We start from the raw sequence: 11,336 nt of genomic DNA, 5'->3' as shown, positions 1-11,336 counted from the left end.
GCGGCCCCCCGCCCCGCCGGGCCCAGCTGCGCCCGTGCCTCCCCCCGCCCCCGTCACTCCCTCTGCCGCACCGGCCTCCCCGCCGCCATTTTGCCCTAGGAGGGGAGGGGGGAGAGCAGCGCGCATGCGCTGGGGGAATCCCGCCCCCGCCGCCCGCACAGGCACTACCGGAATCGGCGGTGGTGGACCCCGCGCGCATGCGTAGGGGCTGGACCGTCTGCTGGCCGGCGCTTCTCTGCACAGCTCCTGCGAGCTGGGGCGGGACGGGACAGGAGGAGGTGGTTGTGACGCAGGCGCGCAGCGCTCCGCAGCTGGCCGGGCTGGGACCCGCGCGGGGGGTCCCGGGGACAGGCGGCCGCAGGCGGGGGTTGTCAAGCAGGTGCCCGTGTTCTGGGGGGTGCCCGGTCTGAAGGGCCGCCTGAGGTGTGAGCAGGTAGGAAAAGCTCAGGACAAGCCCAGCCCTGTGCCAGGGGCTGCGGGTGCAGTCGTTTCTGCACTGAGGTCCGCTCAGTTCACAAAAGGGCCGCCGCGGCCCAGGGAGGGCCGCCTCCAGGCTCCTGAAGTTGAGGAGCACGGCTTAGCTGCTTCTTCCTGCCACTTCCACCTGCCCTCGACCCTTCTGCTCCTGTCCTGGCAGAGACTGAACGACAGATACTTAGCAGCAGCAGCTCTACAGAAAAGGGCCTGGGGGTCACAGTGGACAATAGGAGCATCCACCTGTGCTGACTTGAGTTGCTTTAGCCCAATTTAAGGCACATTAAGGGCACACGTCTACAGGGCTGGATTAACACACAGGCAAACTAGGTACATGGCTAGGGCCCTAAGTGAAAAAGGTCCCGAGTTATATTTATTTTACATATTATAATTATTGAGTGAAAAAAAGTCATATAAATATACCATATTAAATTGGGCCCACAAGTTTGTTTGCCTACGGCCCACTAAAGGCTTAATCCGGCCCTGCGTATCTACATGTGTGTGCCCTTAATGCACCTTAAAAATGGTGATTTTAGGCTATTTGCACCTAAATTTGATACCTACAAAAGCAAGTATCAAATGTAGGCGTGACTAGCTAAAGCACCTTAACACATGTAGACATGTTAAGGCACATTAACGCTGTGTATGTTGACTAAATTGAGACTAGCTTTAGTCCCAAATAGGTCCACGTGCCGTGTGAATGCGCCTTAGTGTGTGCATGTGTAGATACGCGCCTAAACCACCTTAATGTGTGTTAGGCAAATGCGAATTAAGTTTAGTCATGCATAAAATCACATATAGATGTGCCCAATAAGATGGATATGAGCCAGCAATGTGCCCTTGTTGCCAAGAAGGCTAACACCATATTGGGCTGCGTTGGTAGGAGTGTTGCCAGTAGATTGAGGGAAGTGATTATTCTGCTATATTCTGCACTGGCAAGGCCACTCTGGAGTACTGTGTCCAGTTTTGAGCACCCTACTATTGAAAGGATGTAGACAAGTTGGAGCATCCAACGGAGAGCAACAAAAATGGTTCAGGAGCTGGGGCACATGATTTCTGGGGAGAGGCTGAGGGAACTGGGTTTATTTAGTCTGCAGAAGAGAAGACGGGGGATCTATAGCAGCCTTAACTACCTGGGCCCTCGAGGGGTTCCAAAGAGGATAGAACTAGACTGTTCTCAATGGTGGCAGATAACAGAACAAGGAACAATGGTCTCAAGTTGCAGCAAGGGAGATTAAAGTTGGGTATTAGGAAAAATTTTCTCACTAGGAAGGTGGTGAAGCACTGGAACAAATTACCTAGATATGTGGAATCTCCACCCTTGGATGTTTTTAACGCCAGGCTTGACAAAGCCATGGCCAGAGTGATCTAGTTGGGGATGGTCCTGCTTTGAGTAAGGTGCTGGACTAGATTACCTCCTGAGGTCCCTTCCAACCCTAATTTTCTATGATTCTATGATATTTAGCTGAATTCACAAATTCATTAGAATTGGACCAGGCCATGATGTGGACGCTTCTGCTATGGCCATTATTCATAGATTTCATAGACATTAGGGCTGGAAGGGACCTCGGAAGATCATCGAGTCCATCCCCCTGCCCAAAGGGCAGGAAGTCAGCTGGGGTCATAGGATCCCAGCAAGATAAGCATCCAATTTTCTCTTGAAGGTGTTCAATGTAGGTGCTTGAACCACCTCCGATGGCAGGCTATTCCAGACCTTGGGGGCTCGGACAGTAAAGAAATTCTTCCTTATGTCCGGCCTGGAACGGTCTTGCAGTAGTTTATAACCGTTCGACCTCATCATCCCTTGGGGCGCTCTGGTGAACAAACGTTCCCCCAGATACTGGTGGTCACCCCTGATAAACTTATAGGCAGCCATCAAATCACCCCTGAACCTGCACTTTTCCAGGCTAAAGATCCCCATAGCTCCCAGCCTGTCATCATAAGGCCTATTTTTCTGACCTCTGATCATGCGCGTGGCTTGTCTCTGGACTCTCAAGCTTCTCCACATCCTTTTTGAATTGCAGGGCCCAAAACTGGATGCAATACTCCAGCTGTGGCCTCGCTAAGGCCGAGTACAAGGGGGGAATGATGTCCCGGGATTTGCTTGAGAAGCATCTATGGATGCAAGCCAGCATTTTGATCGTTTTCCTAGCTGCAGCATCGCATTGAAGGCTTATGTTCATCTTGTGGTCAATGATGACCCCCAAGTCTCTTTCTTCCGTAGTGCTAGCCAGTGTAGCACTGCCAAGCCTATAAGGATGCTGCAGGTTTTTCCTCCCACAGTAAAGAACCTTGCATTTTTCAGTGTTAAACACCATCAGGTTCTCGTCCGCCCATTTTCTGAGCCTGTCTGGGTCAGCCTGGATCGCCCTCCTGTCTTCAGGTGTGGATGCTTTGCCCCAAAGTTTGGTGTCATCAGCGAACTTGGCCAGTCCACTTCTGACTCCAATGTCCACAGATTATAGTAGATCTAGACTGGAGGTGCTGAGTCAGTGGGGACCTGAGAGTGCTGGCCCCCCTTGGGAAGAGGGCTGTCATCTGAAATGCATAAAACTTTCCACAGTCCATCATCTTAGCCCCCCCTCCTCCCCTCCGGCAAAAATAAGTCAGCACCTATGCTCTAGACCCAAGTTGCCCCCAATGCTGACCACGCGTGACTGACCCAAAGGCTGCCCAAGATTGCAGAGATGAAGTTTGTAAACTACTCCAACTGCACCGAACGATGCCAAGTTTTTGTTTAATAGATTCTGTGTTACCAAGCTATGCGCCACATTAATCACTGCTGTTTCAAAGGCAGTCACTCTTGGTGAATCTCTTTGTAGATTCAATCCCCTCTAGGTTCTCTAGCCCAAAAGCTAGATGATGAGAGGCTTAGGAAGCTACAGTTCCAAGGAGTTTAGAATAAAATCAGAGAATATCAAGCTGTGCAGTAGTCAGTGAACAAGATTTTAGATGTCTATGTAAAAAAAGTGGTAAAAATCCTTCCTTATAAAAAGGGACAAAATATCAAAACTGCCTTCAGTCTGAAGAATCTGTTTTCAAATAAAGCCATTTAGTAAGTGTGATGGAAAATTATATTTATGAGAGCTATTGATCATTAATGTTAAAGCCGCCATTTTTATTCTTAGGATACATATAATTCAGGAAGGACAAGAACAAAGGGATAAAGGAAAAACTTAATATGCTTCCTTTTTTTCAGTCCAGAGTGATTGATACTATGCAAGTCCAGGCATCTGTGAAATCCATGTGCAAGAGTGCTGCTATTCAGATTAAAGACTTTGACCCTAGTGTTTTCCAGTAGAGCTGTTGGCCCTATGAGAGAGAGAGGCAGCACTCAAGTCTGTGGACCAAAAAGACATTCTAAATGGCTGTTGATGCCACGTGTAAGGAGAGCAATGTATCAGAGAGAGAGTTTCAGTCTCAAAATTGATTTGAGTACTCAAAAACATGGAAGAAGTAAAGGACCTACCACTCACTGGAAAGGAACACTGCCAAAATTTAGATCTCTGTTTAGCAGTAGTTTTGTTAAAAGTCTGCCACAGCTGTAAAAAGCTCTTAAAGGCCAGGACACCAATGAGGGAGTTTGCAGTAGAATCAGAGTCCAGTTGTTATACCACAAATGCCTATGATTCACAGAAGAAATATTCATAGTGCCCCTAGCCACTAAATACATACTGTCAAAAACTGCATTGTGATTAAAAAGAGACAGCTGGGCAACATTAGATACATGATATGAAATATCAAAATCAACCCTGAATTGTAAGTAAACTAGTTCTGAGATGGAATTCAAATCTACATTGTCCTCATAACCACTGAAGTTTGAGTTACATGCCTTAGGGTCCAAGACTATATTGTAAAAACTCACCTGATAGCAACAGGTCCTTGGATGGGTTGGAACCCATCAGAAAGGGTGGAAATGAAAGCTATACAATGCCAGCCATTTTGGGGAACAAAAACAAACCTAACAAAAAGAGAATCCCTGGTATTGCTGGGAAGAAACTCAGAGGGTGACCAAATGCTTGTCAAGCTAGCTCTGTTAATGGGAAACATTGTTCAAAAGAGTCCTTTGTTCAAAGGCCACCTGTGCCCAATAAGACCCAGCACAGCCCTTCTGTAAGTCTTCAGTGTTATTGTCCAAGGCCTCTAACTTCCCCAGTCTATTTTTCTTTTAATTTGTCTAGACATCAAAGTTACTTCCTGCAAAACAAAGAATATCCTCAAGCCCCACTTTCTTCCAAATAGCTTATTCATATGAATTCTACTGTTCCATACACATTACAAAATAATTTCTATGGCAAGAGGCTGATGCATAAACACAGGATTACAGTTTCTTTATAGCATTAAGCAGATGGAGAGCTGGGCTGTGAAGAATAAAGCTCTTTTGAAAATGATATCTTAAATATACTAATTGAAAAATAACGTTTATGACTGCTGAGTATGCTATGTAAAGCTATGTAAGCAAATTTTCAGTGTTCAACAAATAATGATAGTGGAAGATATATGGATACATATGGTCAAAGCAGTCAGTTTTATTATATTTTATATCAGTTTGCAAAATTGTTTACAAAGAGGTCATTGCCATGTTCCTACAGCTAAAGTGTAACATTTTTATAATTATTCTCAGAGCCCGCTTTACTCTAATTTAGAGCTTAATCTTGATATTAGATTCATAAGCATGCATTGTCTTATTTAGAATAAAAATCCTGTTTATAATAAAACTAGGAAAACATTAGCAAAATATAGAAACTCTGTTTTAAGCCCTTTTAGACCACTTCTATATACTGTCATTCTTAATAATGAATGCATTGCTGTGCTTCCACATTTATGACAAGTGGACTTGCTGATGACAACATGTACAACAATGCATTTAGGAAAAGCATCAAGCCATTAATGCTGGTGGGAGGAGTTTATCAATCAAACCATAGTATTGGTTTACATTGGGAAAGATGAATTCTAGTGTCATCGGTATTACAGATGAAGAGAAGTCATGTTGTACACTTTTTGTTGGATCTATTTGTTACTATATACATTTGTCAGACAACAAAGGATTAGATGTTCCTTAGTGTCATTCCAGGATTGTTTAGTCCTGGAGGATGGCCAGTGGGAGATAATTAAGTGTTCAGTTTTGTATATTTGATGGTGTAACCATGAGATGTGGTAAACACCTTCAGCTCCCATTGAAATTAATGGGCATTCAGCCTATTGTATGATTAATTCAGATTAATTTAGTTTAAACTGGTCAGCCATCATTTTCTAATATACATGTAATCTTATAGGGACATTAAATAAGTTGGAAAAAAGCTATGGAAAACATAGATTGGTGAACACATAGTATTTTGTGTTTCTTGTTTTCGTTCTTTTCTGACTAGAAAAATAAAAACAAAACCATGAAAACAAAACAAAACCAAAAAAAAAACCTCATCAACCCAAGTTGGGATTTATTTGTTCCTGAAAGAACTAGCTCAGTGATTCTCAACCAGGGTCCTGAGGCAATGTTAGCATTGTTAGATGTACAAACATGTTTTATGAGATAAACACAGAGATTTCAAACAGGAATCCATGATGTGAAATACATTCTGACCTGTTGTGGTCTTTCTGTGTTGTTTGCAACAGATACATTACTTTATTATTTTTCTGTACTAAAAAACAAGTGAAAATTAAGAGATGGGATTTTCTGGCAGTATTCTGAGTCTAGAAAGTTTGAGAACTACTGGACTACCTTAATTAAAGCAGAAGTGTTTAAAATAGCCCTACAATACTTTAAGAGGTGTACAAACCATCAGTATTACATTTTAAATTATTGTAAAACACTTTGCATTAACTACTTCAAGAGTCCTTTCAGTGACTACTTTGCATTATTTCTCAGACCAGCTCTGTTTCTTCTTACTGTAATTTGGATAGCTGGCAATTTTGCTTAACACTGGAGACTTTTATGATCCCAACTTATTCCACTGGAGACTTTTATGATCCCAACCAAACTGTCAGCATAATAGCAGCTGAGCAGCATAACAACACCTCAGTGTGGAAGCAGTTTGATAAACAGTTTGCACAATAGATCTGATGAAGCTCAAAACTCATAAAATAGAAGTTCAGGAGTTTGCTGACTTAGTTGAGATGAGAAGAATACAGACAATCTAGAGAGGCCTTTGCCCTCCAGTGATCCGAGCGCAACAGCAGTAAATGATTGTAAGTAGCAGGGTTTTAGCCTGAAACACAATAGACACACCTTATTTTAAAAAAAAGGTTTGTTATGAATTCTTCCAAGTAAAAACATGCCCCTATAAGGTTCTTAACCTTTTGCTTATGATCAGATGCAATAGCTGACGTGTTATTTATCAGGGAAGTTAAACTGGGACTTATAGTGGTATGCACTTAGTGCTCTAATAGGTATTTTTCAACTGAAATGCTAACTGAACAAGCATTGCTAGTTTCTGTGTTTTTAATATCTTAGTAGGAAAAATATTAACTCAAAAATAATATTTTGGAAAAGAATGGGGAGAATCAATAGTCTGCTCCCTGAACACAATTTACATGTGGGGCCAGGATGAGAGTAAGCCACAGAAGCAGCCTGTATGGCTGAGAGAGCTGACTACTGCTCTAGAAGGGAGGAGCCCCTGCTGTTTCCTACTCTTTCTACATGCTTGTAGCAGTACTATGGATAAACCACTAACAGTCTATCCAAAACTAAAGCTCACGTAGGCAGCCGGCTGCACTGATAGTAGCAACGACAGGAAATTCTCTACTAAAGAGAAGGTCCAACAATGAGATTTGCAGGATATTTACACAATGTCATCAGCCTGTATGGAGCTTGCTAGTCACATGGTTTGCTCTTATCCTGGCCCCACATTCTTCCCCTCTTGGCTGCTTCAGCATGAAGGATAGAGGTTACTCAGGTCTGCCTAATACATGACCTGATGCTGAGGGCACTCTATTGTGAAGTAGGACAATAGCTGTGGACAGGCTTTAGAATGTGGGTCACATTTCTGTGGCCAGCGTTCCTGCCAATTTGCTAAAAGGAGGGAGGACCTTTTATGGTTTCTCCAATCATAAAGTCTAATCAGGTGAAATAAGATCACCAGAGAATATCAATAGCTGTACCTGATCCCTTCATAATTCCACAGGTGGGAATGGATTGAATCTATTTAGGTTTACAGTACCTTACATTAATGGAATATTGTCTGAATGTTTATCAAAAAGGTAGGAAATTGAATAAAATATTATTCTTCTTGCATCACATGCCTGGCACTTGTCTGAGAAAGCTACTAATACAGGAGTGCAAAACCCATGACCCACCAGGGCAGTTCCAGTGGCCTGCTATAACTTTATTAAATCACTTTATTAAACAAAATAGGATTGGAAAAGCAAAACAAGTTTTGTGTAATCACTGAACAGTAATTCATTAAACTATGCATATGTGTGCTTGGGGAGTCCAGTTTCCTGTTTACAAAAGTACTGAAAGCTTATATCCAATCAAAGCAGGTCCCACTAGTATTGGCCGTCTGTGGAAAGTATATATTGGAAGAGGCCCTCCATAAAGCTGTGCATCCCAAAACTAACAGCATCAAATTTGCACAGTAGCTTTAATCCTTTTCATAGGTGTCAAACTTGGAAAGAATATCATATCATAAATTATATTTGTAAATTAGGCTTTCCCAGATAAATCATTTTATCTTCTCTGTAGTGGACTATTCTTTAAACCCACCTCTTGCTCAAAAGGTGACAACATAATTTCTCTATTTAGTGTAAGGCAAACCAATTTACAAAACAATGCTCCACACCACAGTTAATACCAGTTTATAACATGGGTAGGAAGCTTCTAGCAAAACTTGCTTAATGAAAAATTTTACTAGAGAGATATTAGAGATGTTGGTGTTAGTGGACATACTATTGTATAAGAATCCTAAAAAACAATAGCAGTATGTCTTCAGTGGATTTCAATATCCTATTTCTTCAGAACTATGCATCATAAATGTAATCTAGAAAGATCAAGCTAATATTTTTAATATTTTAAATAAGCGAGTTCCCTGTTCAGCTAAACCTTACAGGTATAACATGAATGTATGACACTAAAGATTTATACATTAGTGGAAGATTAACTTCAAACATTTTTGTCATGACAAAATTGAAAACTAAGTTATAAATAGCTGTTACCATTGCCACTGATCAGTTACTTGATAATAATTTTGAAAATAGTGCATTGTTTCCAGGTGCCTGTAAAGCCCAAACTGTCATAAGCATCTTCTGTTTCTGAGTTCTCAAGTTTTGGGTAAACAAACCAGACAGTAAAGACTTCATCTTACCAAAATAGTAAGCATGTAACATTTTGGCTTAAATGAGAAGGAGGGACAGATGCTAGGACCTTAACTTAGGTACACAAAAAATGCATCCAAATTTAATGGGTACATTTGACAATTTTGGTGTGTGTGTCTTTGGTAGGTATTTAGATAAATGACTGGTTAAATGCATCATAATCTAATCCTGAACAGACAGCTGTGTACATAGTAGTCACTAATTATAAAGTTATCTTAAAGTCAAGTTGACTAATATTTAACATAGATTTTGATTAGAAAATGGTATTGAAGTTATGCAAGTTCTTGAAATTTAGCAATCCTGCATTACTTGGACAACAAAAAATCCCACATACCTAAGACCATGAAAATGTTGGGTTTACAGTAAGTGCAGGACTAAGCCCTGAGAAGCTATGTATACATAGCTAAAATACAAATGTTTTAAGACTTTAGCTATTTCTATTTTATAGAAAGAGAAACCTTTTAAGGAAAACTTTCCAGAGTGTGCGGGCCCTCTCCCGATCCCACCTGGGTCGCCATGTGCGAGTTCTCTCCCGATCCCATCCTCGTCGCCATGTGCGAGCCGGGGGCGAGCCGGGCCCGTCTTTGCGCACGCGGGCTGTGGCCAGCAGCCCAGGCACGTGGGGTCGGAGAGGACCGGTGGCGAGCTAGAATTAGTCACGGACGCGTAATGGTTGATTTAAAGATTGTTTACTTACACCAAAGATGGTCGTGGTGTAGGCTGGACAGTTTCCAGGTTCAGCCCTGCTTAAATCCTCGTTAGAGGACTACAACAATTCGTTCTTTGCCCCGGAGTTATTGAAGCTTCGCGGGTTCAGTAGTTTCTTTGCCCCGGAGTTATTGAACCTCCGGGGGTTCGTTAGTTTCTCGTACGGGAAGGGATACGTCTAGGAATTTATCGGCGACGGGGAGAGGCTAGAGGCTGTTTGTTCTTTTCCCCGGAGTTGTTGAAGCTCCGCGGGTTCGGTTATCAGGCCTCTATTGCCTTTTAAGAAAAGCGTTGGGTCCGTAAGGATCCGCAGCACTTAGAAATCTTCACGCTCTCCCTCTCGAACTCCAATTGCTCTCTCTCCAACTTGGGTGGAAACCACCCAAGCTCTTTATACGGCTAGCAAGCCAATCACTAGCCGCCACGTGTGCATGTATTAGAATTGGCCAATAATGTGGCATGAATCTTCATACAAATGGCGGGAATTCCTTTGCACCGTGCATTTCCTGGATGCAAAAGAAATGCACCATGCAAAGAAAGCTACAAATTTGACAGGAATACTCTGTTGCACCGCGGTTCTCCTCTGCAGCAGAAAACTCCACCGTGCAAAGAAGCTTCAATTTAGCGGGAAAATAATTTAGCAGTGCCGAAGCACACACAAACAAAAAATCATAACTTTCGGTTGTGACACAGAGAAGTATATTTATGCGAAGAGATGTCAGCTGAAATTGAAAACCAGTCAGTGAGGTGGTATAAGTTAGACTCCCTGCTATTAGGCTACATTGGGATTTGATTTGAAATTAGGTAAACCAAACAGGCCTATAGGGCAAAAAGTTTGCCCTTAGGTGCCACAGTACTCATGGGCGACTGGTGCCTCCTTAGTCGGGGGGGTGGAGGGGGGCACGTGCCCCCCCCAGTGGCCAGTCAGCAATCAGGGGGATGGGTCACCCTGTGGCCAATCACTCACCAACCAGGGGGAGGATGCTCCTGGAAGTGCCAGCGGCGCTTCTCCTGGTACTCCCTACTTCCCAGCTGGTGCTCACGGGGGGCGCCGGCACTCCTGCCTACTCCCCCACCTGTCGCCTAAGTGGAGAGCGCTGGCTGTCAGGGGGTGCACCAGCGCTCTCAGGGGGTATGCATGCACCCCCGTGCACCTCCTACACATCACCACTGACAGTACCTGAAAATTGGGCATTGGGCCCAAAGTGGGCAGATTCAAATTAAAAGAGAGTTAAGTACATACATTTGGTATACTGTCCTTGTGAAGCATAAGGCAAAGACTGATTTAGAAAGTTCAGACAGTAAGCAGCTACTCATACCAATATAACCATCACTTTTTCTCTCCAAAATTAGCTGATGGAAATTGGGGTTCACATTATATATGAGAAATAGGTATCTCCATGGGTTTGGAAACTTGACAGCAGGGGAATGGTAGCAGCTTTAATTGCTATAGTTTTGTGAGCCACAATAGTTAATGCTGCCACTGCTTGCCCACCACCAAATTTCCGAATGCAGGGGGAGCCCCCAAACTGGATAAGGTAATCCTGTGAGCAGAGCTGGACCTGGGTTAGGCTCACCACATGGCCCTGAACCCTTATGTTGGACTGATCCATAGGTTCTACCCAGCATATGGGGCTAGCAGCCAGCTCAGGAACAGGCTGGGCTCCCTAGCTGCTGCTACTCAGATATTTATCCAACATAAGATTTTTTTTCTTCATGATACCATTAAAAAAACAGGGTGTGCATTATATTCAGAGGTGGGTTATATGCAATAAAATACAGTAGTTTGCTATGGGAAGGATGTGTCTTAACCACCATTCCTTGCTACAGCTTGGACACCTCTG

General features: G+C 43.1%; 1 long non-coding RNA gene across 2 annotated transcripts in view; it reads left to right on the top strand.

Annotated features, from left to right (window-relative positions):
* The first annotated feature begins 287 nt into the window (after positions 1 to 287).
* The window catches only part of LOC102377420, a 36,348-nt gene continuing 25,299 nt past the window's right edge, over positions 288 to 11,336 (top strand). For both annotated transcript variants that reach the window (XR_003094655.1, XR_324132.3), the window contains exon 1: positions 288 to 433. This is a non-coding gene — a long non-coding RNA (uncharacterized LOC102377420). The remainder of the gene's footprint in view (positions 434 to 11,336) is intronic.

This window comes from Alligator sinensis, unplaced genomic scaffold (assembly GCF_000455745.1).
Source record: "Alligator sinensis unplaced genomic scaffold, ASM45574v1 scaffold225_1, whole genome shotgun sequence".
Lineage (NCBI taxonomy): Eukaryota > Metazoa > Chordata > Crocodylia > Alligatoridae > Alligator > Alligator sinensis.
Note: the sequence above shows the minus strand (reverse complement) of the source record. Positions and strands in the feature narration are given on the sequence as shown.